Below are 14,186 nucleotides of genomic sequence, written 5' to 3'. Positions count from 1 at the left end.
ATTTATTTTTTTGGTATTAAGATTTTTTAATTATTTATATATCATAGAGATTAGTGCTCTATCTGATGTGCATGTGGTAAAAATTTGTTCCCAATTAGTAGATTCTCTATTCACCTCACTTACTGTTTCTTTTGAAAAGAAGCTTTTTAGTTTAAATCCATCCCATTTATTGATTCTGGATTTTAATTGTTGTGCAATAGGAATCTGGCAGATAAGTGGATGGAGTCAGGGAATATAATGTTAAGTGAAGTTAGCCAATCCCCCAAAAAACGAAATGCCAAATGTTTTCTCTGATATATTCATAATGGGGTTGGGGGAGGTGAGCGTGGGAGGATTAGATAAACTCTAGATAGAACAAAGGTGAGGGAGGGGAAGGGGCACGGGGTAGAAAAGACAGTGGAATAAGATGGACAACATTTCCATTAGTATATGTATGAATACACAAATGGTGTAACTACTTTGTGTACAATTAGAGATATGAAAAATTGTGCTCTATATGTGTAATATAAATTGTAATGCATTCTGCTGTTATACGTAACAAATTAGAATAATTTTTTAAAATAAAATTTTAAAAAGTACAAAAAAAAGACAGACTGTAACCTGGCTCCCCTTCTCATCTGAAACTGTCTACAGCTCCCACAAACTCCCAGCACTGAGAAAGCCTTATGTTCACAAAGGCTCTGAATCTTAAATTTCATTAGCTTCACTATAAATTCACCTTTGGACAGGATTCCCTATTGGATGCTCATTAAACCTTTTCAATTTTAGCAGCCCTAGGCTGGGGATCAAGAAATAGGGACTGGAGCCCAAACTCCTGCAGCATACTGTGGCAGAGAGAGAGTCAATATACCTCTTCCAGTTTTTAGGGTTTCCTCCCTGGCTTCTCTCCATGCTTGCTGGGTCCTCCACCATATCATGCACTGCTGAATACCTGCACCGGCTCCACCTTCAGGGCTGCCAATCTTTGTAATGCTTTTTGCCTTGGTCAAGTTAAGAACTCTTTTTAAGACTTCCTTGACTCTACTGGCCCCTTCTTTCTTTAAAGCATAGCTAGTCATCAAGTTTTCTACAGATCTAACCTCCCTCAACCTGGTCTGGCCTACATCAACTCTCACTTAGAAGACTGCTCTGCTTCTTACACTGCCCCAGCCTCATGTTGCCTCTCTTATGTCACCCTGTACATTGCTGCCATCATAGTATTTTTAAAAAGGTAATTTTATTATGTTTCTACACTCTAATATATGTGTGTGTCTGCACACAGATAAAAACAAAGATTAAATGGCATAATATGACCTAGAGGGTCAAGCCAGTCCTGCCTCCTGCCTTCATGTTTAAGTCAAGGTCATGTCAATGTCTGTTATTCTCTGAGCTCACACATAACACTCTCCCACTGACCTAGAGAGCTTCAGTATTTGCTGATGTCTGATTGACTGACTGTGGTTATATTGTGGATAGGCTTTTCCAAGCACTAACTTCATGTTCTAGTTACATGAGCAATTACTGCAGCTGGCCTGCAGAGTTGATTTGGATTACAAAACCCAGAGTAACTGTAAGAAAAGAGCATTTCATCAAATTGCAATTTTAGGAATGATAATCCAAATACCTTGGATTTCCACTTAAAAGCTCAGCTGTTTATAAAGGATTAAGTGCCACAGATAATTCAATGCCATGTACCTCTTTTGTTAGGGCTAAGTGGTTGTAAAACACATCTATGATCCAACCCAAAGGTTTACAGAGTCTTCTTTCTTTCCATTCAAGAGTGGTAGCTTTTATGCACAAATCTATGGGATTCCTGAAGGTGGGCCAGGACACTGCAGACATCTATTTCCAACTCTGTAAGTTTCTCCTATCTAGAAAGGGCCTGTTCTGGACAGATGCAAACATACCCCATATAGATTTATAATCAAAATCTAAATTCCAGGCCTTTCATCTATTTCCCATGAAATTCTCTAAATCTACTCTGCCTAATGGGGGCAAAGTCCCCAAAAGTATGTATTGTGGCAGAGTTTGGGGATCTAGAGTTAATAGTTGAGAGGGCTGCATTTTGGTTACAAAGTCAATTTTAATACCTTAAGTAATGACTGTTATGGTTTGGATACACAGTGGCCTCCAGAAGCTCCTGTATTAATGCAGCAATGTTTAGAGGTGAAATGATTAGATTAGAGCTGAAAATTGGACACCCATCCTAGATTGAATAGACTGGCTGGGTGGTAACTCTATTTGAGTGGGGCATGACTGAGGAGGTTAGTTGCTGGGAGCAGCCTCTGGGGTCATTTACTGGCCCCACACCTACCTCCTCTCCTGACCCCACCTTAAGCTGGGAAGTTTTTGCTTTTGGCCTCTCCCCCCATGAGGTGCTGCTTTACCTTGAGCTCAGTGTAATGCAATCAGCCATCTATGGACTGAGACCTCTGAAACTGAGATTCCCAAATAAACTTTTCCTCCTCTACGTTACTCTTGTCAGGCATTTTTTCCAGAGCAACAAAAATGTTGACTTAACCATGACTTTAGTTAACTCAGTTATCCTCTTTTTCTTTTCTTATTAAATAGGATTAATGAAATTATAATTCTCTTTTCCAATTGAATAATTATCACGAATTTACTTTAACAGAGTGACACTAAAATACTTAATAAACATTTTGAATCACATAATCTATGTACTTTCTCAACTACCTATGAAGCCAATACTTTATTCTTTTCCTTCTTTCTTCTTGGGCAAAAATTGGAGAGTCTTACTGACTTGACCAATATTAACTGGTGCAGATGTGGGACAGCTGGGATGTGAACCTGAACAAAATGAGCCCAGAGCTCAAGTGCTACCACCATCCTATGTGGTCATTTTGGAGAAAGAAAATGAGTTTCAAATTATACTTCTTGCTTTCAAGAAGCCCAATGCCAAGGTTTCTTTGTCTGTTTATTCCAGCTATCATCTCCCTATCATCTATCTACCTATTCATCCATCTATCATTTTTTAAGAGTTAGCCACTGCATATTATTTGTTCTGCTAAGTATTGTCAGAGATACAAAGAAGATACCTGCTCTCATTGCACCATAGTTGGTGGGAAGAATCAGAGCCCATAGGGTTAAATTGAGTGTTTTAAAAATGGAAGAGTATGAGAATAAACAGAAACCAGCAATCCCTAGCTAAATGTAGACAGGAACCTGTTCAAGCTCTTATGGTAAGCTGGAGATTCTACAAACAGCATGTCATTCAATCTACTTCACACACTGGGGAGACGGACTTGAATGAGCTGGCCTCAGTATATGATTTTCTTGGTTTCTATCTGAAGGTGGAGACTTGAGAGATGGGCTATGTTAGCTCTTCTTTCATTCTGATTCAGGGATCATCTTTGTATCATCCTCACAGAGACTTCTGTGGATCCCACAGGCAGAGAGCACACAACCCTGTTTCTATCTGGAAGTATAGAACACAGAGGGGTCATGTTTAGAAAAGAAGAGTGAAGACCTCCAACAATCTACTTCTTTGCTAATAGAAGATTTCCTGAAATTAATATTACTCCCGTGTTGCTAAACAAAACACAGGGAATGAGGCTTCCAATGAGAAATTTAAGGAACACTAGCAACAAAGTATATGTCTATCCCACATGGAAGTTCAGTTGCAAACATAGATAAGTATGTCACTGCTGCACCTCTCACTTTGTAATCTTTTAATTCTAAATCAAGACACCAATGAAATTTAGAATTCCAACCTCAGTCTCCTCCAGGAAATGCAAATTTCCTAGGAAAGAACCCACTTACTTCCTGGCCTTTTGACAGGGACTAGGCCATTGTGAATGGCTATAGAAAAAAAAAAGCCCAGCTGTTCAGGACCTGGAACAGACATGCAAGAGGATTCCTGCACCCAGCCAGAGGGCTCACTACCTGACTCACAAAATGATTGGGGAGAGAGGAAGCAAGCAAGAAAGACAGTTCTCTCTTCTTTTTTTCTTCCAGCCTTCTGCAGCAGCAATCTATTTTCTTCAAAACTGATCCTCTTCTTTAGGTGTCCTTTTTTTTTTTTGTTTTCTTGTTGTTTTTTTTAACCCTTTAAACTGTCCAAGATTAATGTGGCAAAAATAAAATGCCCCACAGGCTGCTTATTTTGACGCTTACTACAGCACATAAAAGTGAAGAATTAGCATGGAATGAATAATTTATTTAGTGCTTTACTGTTGTTTTAAACAAATCACTTCCATGAAAGCAATGTGTATTCAAGCAATAAATCACTGTTTAGCACTCTGTCACAAGAAAAAGATACTACTTGGCAGAATTATTGAATGGCAGTGCCTGGCAGGGAGGCAGGCACAATAAAGATAAAGACGATGTCCTTGCATAAAATGGGTTTTGACTGCATCTATAGGTCAGGCTGGAGTGCACCATCCTTTCCTTTATCCCCAGGGTTTAATGAGCACCTACTTCAGCTACTGTATCTGAGGTTATGACTAGCCTGGAGTAGCTTGTTAGGACCTGAGAATTATTATTATTTATTTTATGATTGCAATTGCTGTGGACCAAACACAGAGTCTAAGTGCCAGCAATAGTCCATTGAAAGTAAATAACTTCTACACTCTTGGATATTCTTTTTGGAGGCTTCATACATATTTATTTCATTTGCTTATGATAGAGATATATGCAAAATGGTGTGAGAACTTGCCTAGTAGGACATGGAAACGTGTACTAGTTTCGTTGTATCCAAGCTGTGGTTCAGTCAAGGGGCTAGGAAAATGGCTGGGAGAACATTCTCTACAAAAGTCTGCCTGGGAGATGAGGAATGATAGTGTAATGGAAATGTATGGGATCCCAATGTATATGTTGATGGGTGGAGAAGGAAGTAATAGAAGAGCAACAGGAGAAGACATTTAAATGGAACCAGCAGGGAGTAGGGTGACTTCCACAGGCCCCAGAGCCAGAAACCAAACCAGAGTCAGACTCCAAGATTGAGTTGTCGAGGCTATTATATACCAGCTTTCTAACCACCCAAATCAATCTGCATCAGAACCACAGTAGGGAAAACTGGTTCAGGTCAAAATAAAGACAGACCCCAGTTCTTTTGTAAAAATCAAGTCACACATGAAATGGTTCAGTTGGCCCAGATTTGTGAAGTTTTCAAGGTGAAAATAACAGCCTAGATTTTGTTGAGAAAGGAAACAAAACAATTACCATAGCTCTACAAGACCTTTGACTACAAATTTCCAAGTGTCTCTTTTTTAAGTGCCAGTGCTGCAGCATAACCGGAGGTCTTACATTTGTAGCAGCAATGACCAGAGCCCTCTATCACTCCTGTCAATGTCTGATAATTAGTACTGGATGATAAGTCCTGCTGCTAAGAACACAAAAAGACAAAGTCTTGGTTTTTACACATCTGGAGGAGTAAAAAACCCTTCTATTTTATCAACAGCATCAGAAGGTTTCTGAATTATCTCATTTCACTCTGGTTGAAATAATCATAGCAATCACAGGTGACACACAAGGACTCTAGAGAACTGGTTACTTCCCAACACTAATTTAAATGGTTTAAGAGAAAATAAACTTTCAATCTCTTCTCGGTGGTTTCAAATTTCCTTCAAACTTGTTGAAAGCAGAAGGTACTTATGGCTACTAGAGTGAAGGTGAAGGCTCTGAGAAATGTCATAAATTTGCTGGTTCATATCACCTTAATAATATTTTTTGTTCTTTTTTTTCCTCCCTATATGGGTGTCAGCATTTTATCTGGCTCAAAGAGTTCAAAATGTTGTTGGCTACCTGCCAGACAGAATTGTTTTACCCTCAGGAAGAAATTAATCAATGAACAACTATCTATTGAATGTTTACTATATTCAAAGCAGAGCTAGAAACCTCTGTGGGAGAAAAACAGATGAGTGAAATGTAATTTCTGCCCATCTGGAATTTACAATCTAGGTAGAATCTGATTGTCACTCCCCTGTTCAGAAAAAAAAGTTTCCCTGAAATCTGTAGAATTAATTTACTATTCAATAGCACATAGAAGGTCTTTCCTATATAGCACGTATCTTCTTTCTAGTTTTATCAGCTGGTCCTTCTTGCAATCCTAAAATTCTGTAATTCAGACTTCTTTCTAATCTTTGAACTACCATGAATTTTTAGGATTCTGGGGTTTCCTCAAATTCTAAAACCTAGCTCAAGGGTCTCCTCCTCCATGAAACCTTCCCAAACTCTCTGGGATGAGTTTATTGTTTCATTTGTGATTCTTTATTATTATATGAGTTCATTATGACTAAAGTAAAATATTTTTATTTGTTTACCTGTGCTTTCATTAGACTGTAAATTTGTTGATTTTTTTAAATTTATGTACTAGATTACAGCCTCTCATAAAGGAATTACCAACATATTGTCAACCAATAATAATCCAACAGACATTCCTGTTTTAAAATACGAGTCAAGATGGGACAAATGGGATTATTTAAAGGTGCAGGTCTACCATAGACATTGATTCACAGTAGGTATTAAATAGTAGTTTGATCAGAATCATACATTCCCACTGAATTTCATACTTCAAAGAATGATGGACCATAGTTATATTGTGAAATGGTGGCACATTCTCAAAAGGTCAGAGAGTGAGTGAGCATGTTAGGTTTGTGAATCATTATTAAAGCAGCCTAGAGACCAAAATGATGCTAAAAATGTGGCTACACAAACAGTGAAGAGTCATCTGTGGATTGTCTCTAAAGTCAGGCTGAGAAATCTCTAGAAGACTTTTCAAGTGTGCATGGCAAAATATAAACAGCAAATAATAAATTTTGAGCATACAGCTGATACATACATTACTGGAGATATAAAATTTAATCTGATAGCTATGAGAAATGGATTAGCAAGTATTATTAGATTTTTTTAAAAGATCACACAGAAAATAATTTAGGTGTGTGGGCCAAGAAATATTTATCATAACTACTTCTGTTCTGTAGTTGTATCATAAAAATAGCAAATAGATGATATGTCAACAATTTGGCATGTCTCTGTTTGAATAAAACTTTGTTTACAGAAAAATAATACAGGCAATTAGCTGGACCTGGGTCTCATGCTGTATCTTGCCAACTCTTGTATTTGAGCAATTACAAAACTGAAAGAAGATATCCAAGAATCAATTCAGATATACTAGGGTAAAATTTTAGAGGCTTTAGCCAGAGTATTAGAAGTAGAAATTGAAAGACAAAAAGCAAAGAAAACTGAATACTCTAGGGGAAATTAAATGATGATATTTTAAGGTTTTAAACAAAGAAGACTGTTTAAATTTCAGATCATTAAGCAGATGATCTGACCAGAAAACCATAGTAGCCCCACATCATGCTTTGTTTGTCCTACATAATACTGGTCTTCAACATGTTTCCAAAACAAAGCGAATCAATTACCATCATTTAAAAATATCAAACTGACATTTTTGCTTCTCTGAAAAATATGCTGGAAATCCAGCAATACCAAGTTTATATTACCACCATGCACAATTTGATAAGTGAGTGTAACAAGCTACCTTCAGCTTGCAGACAAGAACTCCTCCATCTCTCACGTGGGCACACTCAGTGGCATCACTTGTGCAGCTCTCACAGGCCCTGTAAACCCCGATTTCCATATCTGAAAATCTGACTATAGCCACATTCAGGTTGTCAGGCTGGTGTCCTGACTCAGCCACCTTCTTGGGAGATCACCTCTTTGAGTTTTAGCTTCCTCAGCATAAAGGTGGGGTATGCTATCTGCTCCTACTTAGCAGTATTATTTTGAGGATCTACTGAAATATTATGTATTATATAAATCTCTTCCATGTAGCAGTCCCTCAAATATCAGATATTATGATGATTATCATTAAGGGAAACTGAAGCCCAGAGAAATTAAACAAACTGCCCAAATGCACTTGGTCAGTTGAAGGCAGACCAGTAATGAACATCTTATGACTCCCAGAACCATTTCCAATACCCTGAGTATGTTCCACCAGAGATACAACTGAGATATCTGGAAACCTAAAAAAGGTATGCCCTGGAACCAGGAAGAGAAAACAAAAAGAACAAGTCAAAGATGATGGACCAGCATGTAAAACCATTGCCATGGGTTATGCCCAAATGCAGCATACTGGAGTAATGTAAGAATTGTATGTCACTGACTTAGTTTTTAACTAATGCAATGTGAAGAATTTCTAAAGATTTGTGGCAGAGAATAAAATCCAAGCCACATCTCAAAACAAAGTTTGGAGGCTTTCAGCAGCTTTTTAACCTGGAGAATAAAGGTTGACAGAAATACTAGCAAAAATACACCAGAGCGTCTCTGTCCTGTTTAAGAATTTTCAATCCTTGACTATTTCAAAAGTGGAAAAGAAAAAGTGCTAAGTCAAGCACCTTCAGCTAATTAGTTCTTTCTACATGGTGACTTTAAATCAATGATGAGAAAATTTCTAATACTTCTCCCCTGGCTGAGGAGCTTTCTGCCACTCACTATCTATCAGTTCTGTCTGTGAGTGGCCTTGTTGAGTTCTGTCTAAATGCTATTCAGTGTTCTGGTGATATGCATTCCCTCTTTTCTGCAGCATTCAAAAAAATATGCTGGTGGAAGCTGTTTGTAATAAGCTGAAGGCATGTGCAAGACCAATTGTAAGACAGAGGTCATATTTTCCAAGCTGTTTATAGGTTGCAATTTGTAAGGTTATAGTGTTACAAGCTGTCAGTAATTCAAGGTGGAGAATTACAATAATTAATAGGTCATCAATTCTTCATTCTTCTCCTCCAACACTCATTCCCCTAAGAGTTTTAATTTATTTCATTTAAGCTTGAATCCTTGAACTATGAACTGAAGGTTTCATTTGATAATGAGGAAAATGGATGGTACAATATAAGAAATTCCTTAACTAATTTCAGGGTATCTGAACCAATCTTAAGACCACATTTAGGAATGCTTCATAAAACCCATTTTCCAGGAATCCAGCATTCTAGAAAATGTGCTTATGTTGTTGGTATTCAAGAGGCTTAACACCTACCCCCCACAAGATGTAAATAAATAAAGTGTGAGGAAAATGTTGCTGAACGGCACTGAACACTGAAAGATGGACGAGATTTGACCTGTAAGAATTCATTAATGATAATTGTGTACTACCAGCAGTCTGCCCAAATTCTTTAGAAGAATAGTTAATTCTGAATTCTAATATAATTTGGCTACTGAATTTGTTGGACTTGGTTCCTTTGGAAGGTTATAAACTTCTTTCAGTACTTCAAAACAGCTATGGATGCTACATATACTATCTTTAATGAACAACAACTGTAAGCAAAAGTCTGGAGTGATCTTCCAAAGCTTGCTCATTTAACTGAGTTTCAGCTTCTCCAACATAAAGGTGGAGTATGCTATCTGCTCCTATATAGGATTATTTTGAGGATCAACTGAAATACTATATATCATATGCCACATGGTAGTTTCTCTATTATTAGATGTTGTGATTATTATTATGGGACTCTGGCTTTATTCCTAGGTCCTTGATACATTTTGAGTTGAGTTTTGTGCATGGTGAGAAATAGGGATTTAATTTCATTTTGTTGTATATAGATTTCCAGTTTTCCCAGCATCATTTGTTAGAGAGGCTATCTTTTTTCCAACTGTGTCAAATATAAGATAATTATAGTTTTGTTGGCTAGTCTCTGTGTCCTCAATTCTATACCATTTGTCTACCAGTCTGTTTTGGGGCCAATACTATGCTATTTTTATTAGTATTGCTCTGTAGTAAAGTTTAAGGTCTAGTATAGTGATGCCACCAACTTCACTCTTCTTGCTAAGGATTTATTTAGCAATTCTGGGTCTCTAATTTTTCCAGATGAATTTCATGACTGATTTTTCTATTTCTGTGAGAAATGTCATTGGGATTTGATCAGGATTGCATTAAATCTGTATAGTGCTTTTGGTAGTATGGTCATTTTGATAATATTAATTCTGCCTACCCAAGAGCAAGGTTGATCTTTCCATCTTCTAAGGTCTTCTTTTATTTCTTTCTTAGAGTTCAGTAGTTTCCATTATATAGATCTTTCACCTCTTTCAAATAGGCCGTAATCTCCATCCTATGAAATTAGGCCCCAGTTTTTCTTAATATGACTCCAAAGCAAAAGAATTAAAATCAAGAATCAATAAATGGGATGGATTCAAATTAAAAAGTTTCTTCTCAGCAAAAGAAACAATCTGTGAGGTCAACACAGAGCCTACATCTTGGGAGAAAATCTTTACCCCTCACACAGACAGAGCACTAATATCTAGGGTATATGAACTCAAAAAGCTCAACAACAAAAAACAAATAACCCAATCAATATATGGGCCAAGGACCTGAACAACCACTTCTCAGAAGATGATATACAATTAATCAACAAATATATGAAAAAACATTCATCATTGGTAGCAATCAGAAAAATGCAAATCAAAACTACTCTTTAAGATTTCAAGTCACTCCAGTCAGAATGGCAGCTATTAAGAATACAAACAACAATAATTATTGGCAAGGATGTGAGGAAAAAGGCACACTCATACATTGCTAGTGGGACTGAAAATTGGTGCAGCCAATATGAAAAGCAATTTGGAGATTCCTTGGAAAATTGGGAATGGAACCACCATTTGACGCAGCTGTCCCTCTCCTTGGTCTATACCCAAAGGACTTAAAAACAGCATACTACAGGGACACAGCCACATCAATGTTTATAGCTGCACAATTCACAATAGCTAAACTGTGGAAGCCAATACCAAAAAACAAATGTCGAATGTTTTCTCTGATATAAGGAAGCTGGTTCATAGTGGGGTAGGTGGGGAGCATGGGAGGAATAGAAGAACTCTAGATAGGGCAGAGGGGTAGGAGGGGAAGGGAGGAGGCAGGGGGTCAGCAATGATGGTGCAATATGATGGACATCATTATCCAAAATAAATGCATGAAAACATAAATTGGTATGAATATACTTTGTATACAACCAGAGATATGAAAAATTTGTGCTTTATATATGAGAATTGTCCTCTTGTCATATATAAATAAAAATAAAAGAAAAAAAATTATTATGGGAAACTGAAACACAGAGAAATTAAATGAATTGTCCAAGTCCATTTGGTCAGTTAGAGGCAGACTAGTAATGGAACCAAAATAATGAATTTTGTTCTAGGCATGCAAATGATCTTTCTTATACAGTGTGCTTTCAGAACAGACACATGATTTTTCACCTTTGAGAAGTTTTTCCCTGTCTCCAATATTAGACTGAAGCAAATAAAAATGGCAGCACTCAGGAAAATAATCAAGTATCTACAAGAAGACTGGTCAGGGCTCCACATCGTAGCATCAGAGTGCATATAACCCATGATGTGAGTTACTGTTTGTTCATTCTTCCTGTCCCTCCTTCCTTGTAAATTCCCTCCCAACTACTCAATCCTGCAGTCTATAGGCTGAAGCTCTCCTGCATCTCCTGAGAAGCTCAAGAAATTTGTAAAATGCCAGACATCCACTGAGGATTCCTGTGTGACACACCCCAAGTCTGAATCACATCTATTGGTTTCCATTTTTTTTGCAGAGTTCCAAGTCCTGAGTCACCAAGAATCAGACATCGATATGTTTGCCAGGGCCCAGTAATTATTTCTGTAAGGATTCAGGTAACTGTGAGTGGTCAGGTTACATTAAAGAGTTAGAACATAGTCTTGACTTATGTTGTGTGTAAGAGGTTGAATTGAATTCTTCAACCATAGAAAAGGTCATTATTGAAATGTAGTCAAGAAAAAACACGATCTTTAGACTCCACCACAACTTAACATCTATGATTCTCACTGTGCTGACTTATAGGAATTGTATCAATATGTATATTCATGCATATATACACACATATAAATAGAGTTAAATAAATATTGATAGAGAAGAATCGCTAACAGAATATGCTTCTGCCTTCCAAGGTAAGTATCATACTTTTTCAGCATACTGTATATTCATTAGCAAAGACAGCTTAGGTTGAGATTTCACAGTAGCTTAGTCCATGGAATGTGGAAATGTAAACAGAAAACTGTGCCCAGTTTTAAGGATGAGCAAGCAAGCTTAGATTTCAAGGGAGAGAAGGAGACACATGTCTTTCATCAAACTATTACCATTTCCAGATTCCATCTGAACTCAACACTTGAGAAAAAACATCTTCCCAAAGCATTCAACTGTTAAGACAAACTGTCTTTTGACTTCTGCTTTCTATGGATCTGACTTTGCCCTCAGTTCCTTAAGGAGCATGATATCACAGGTAGAAGATACAGACAGGATGGCTAAATATTCTAGAAAATAGAAGGCTCTAGCTTGCTGGCTACTGTTTGTTAGAACTGCATTTCAATATTGGAACTTTATCAGGATTTGGTTACAATTCATTCATTAATATACTGTTCCCCTGTTGCTAATTTCTAAAGACAGAAAATAACCAGATGGAGAATATTTGATTAGTCCTGAAGGTAGACTATTGAGAGCTCTTCCATATCAGAGATCTTACAACATTCACAGTATGTCATCATACTTAGCTTCCGAGAATGGGGGTATAATAACCATTGGTTGGATCAAAGAAATGCCAAAGATGCTAAAGGACATTCAAACCATACCGATTTTAATATCTAAATTAACAATAAAATATAGTTTATTACCTTCTAATCTCAGCATAAGTGTATACTCAATTATCCTCTGGTATTATTTTTCATATATAGTCTATCTCATAGATAGTGGAAAACCTAATGAATAGAATTCTAAAAATGAGAGGCAGTGCTTCTTCTCTTTCCAAAGAACAATAGAGACCCCACCAAAAATAGCTTTACTTTTTTTCTGTGCTGCAATAATAGCATGCAGTGGGCCATCCAAGTAAAAAGTGATTCTCAATTCCCAAGGATTTATTTGCCTTTTTCACAAGAGCTCCCATAAGAAACAACACCCAATGCCTTTGAAAGCAGACTGTGCCCATATTAGGAGCTGTCTTATGCAGAGCTTCCCCTGGTAAACATTTATTTAAGTTCATATAGTACATTGTATCTCTGTCTTTGATTTTACTACAGAATTCTGAATTGAAGAAACTGGTACAAAACAGCAGCAGTAGCAAAATAGAAACTGAAATCACCTCAACAGCAGAGTGGTGAGGAATTCTCCTACAAAGTGACTGGATGGCATAACTCTTGCTACTCTTAAGTTGTCCAGGGGTCTACCACAAATTTGTAAAAATCTCATATAAACTGGTGTTGATAGTAGAGTGATAATTATTAAGAAAGTTGGTGAAATAAATTTAAAGCCAGTGATTAAAAACTTGTAAATGCAAGCGCTGATGGCCTTCACCAGTTCCTGGGTTAGTGAGAATTAGCAATGCACATCATGCAATAGGGAACCCAGACCCCACATTTAAGTAATTTCTTTCAATTACAAAGGAGAAACACGAAGACATAAACTCTTGCTGAAGCATTATTTCAATAACCAAAATGTGAGATTTCAAGAAGGTAGGATGACAATTGATGAGAGTAATTAGTTTATTTTTTAAGCCATTTTCAAAAGTTTCCACTGACAAGCTATTTACTAACTAAAATGGAAACTGCCTAACTAATTTCTCAAGTATATCTCAAAGCTTTAGGAAAAGCTGAACAAACTTAATTTCTCAAAAATTAGCTATCAAGGACCATTCTTAATCCTAAAGTTACCACCTCACCCTCATTCATGCAGTAAAGACATGGAAGTGAATTTTGTCCTTACAGACGCATAGTTAAAGCTTTTTTCACAGGTACTTTTGATCCTGAAACTCTGTAGACATCTGAATGTGATAAAGACATTAGTAAGCATAAACCATCTTCTTGTTAAGCTGTTTATTATGGTAAGAAAATGTATTTTCAGCGATATAGGCTTCCTATGTACAAATGAAAGTGTTATTTGAAATATTTAACAATCCAAGTTAAAATGACCAGAGGCCTTTGCCTAAAAATTAGAAACTAGATTTTTCTTTTTATAAAATAAGCTTCTATATCTATTACATTGAGTAACCACAGTCACTGACAAACAAGAGGTAGTTAGGAATAGGAAAGACAGTGGAATGGATCTGACCTAATTTTCCGATGTACATGTATGAAAGTACCTAAGTGAATCCCACCATCATGTACATCCAAAAGAATGGGATCCTAAATAGAATATGATATAATCTAAGCATGCAAAAGTTTATGAAAATGGATTTTCCTTTCATGTATAAAAA

This window comes from Callospermophilus lateralis, unplaced genomic scaffold (assembly GCF_048772815.1).
Source record: "Callospermophilus lateralis isolate mCalLat2 unplaced genomic scaffold, mCalLat2.hap1 Scaffold_74, whole genome shotgun sequence".
Classification (NCBI taxonomy): domain Eukaryota; kingdom Metazoa; phylum Chordata; class Mammalia; order Rodentia; family Sciuridae; genus Callospermophilus; species Callospermophilus lateralis.
Note: the sequence above shows the minus strand (reverse complement) of the source record.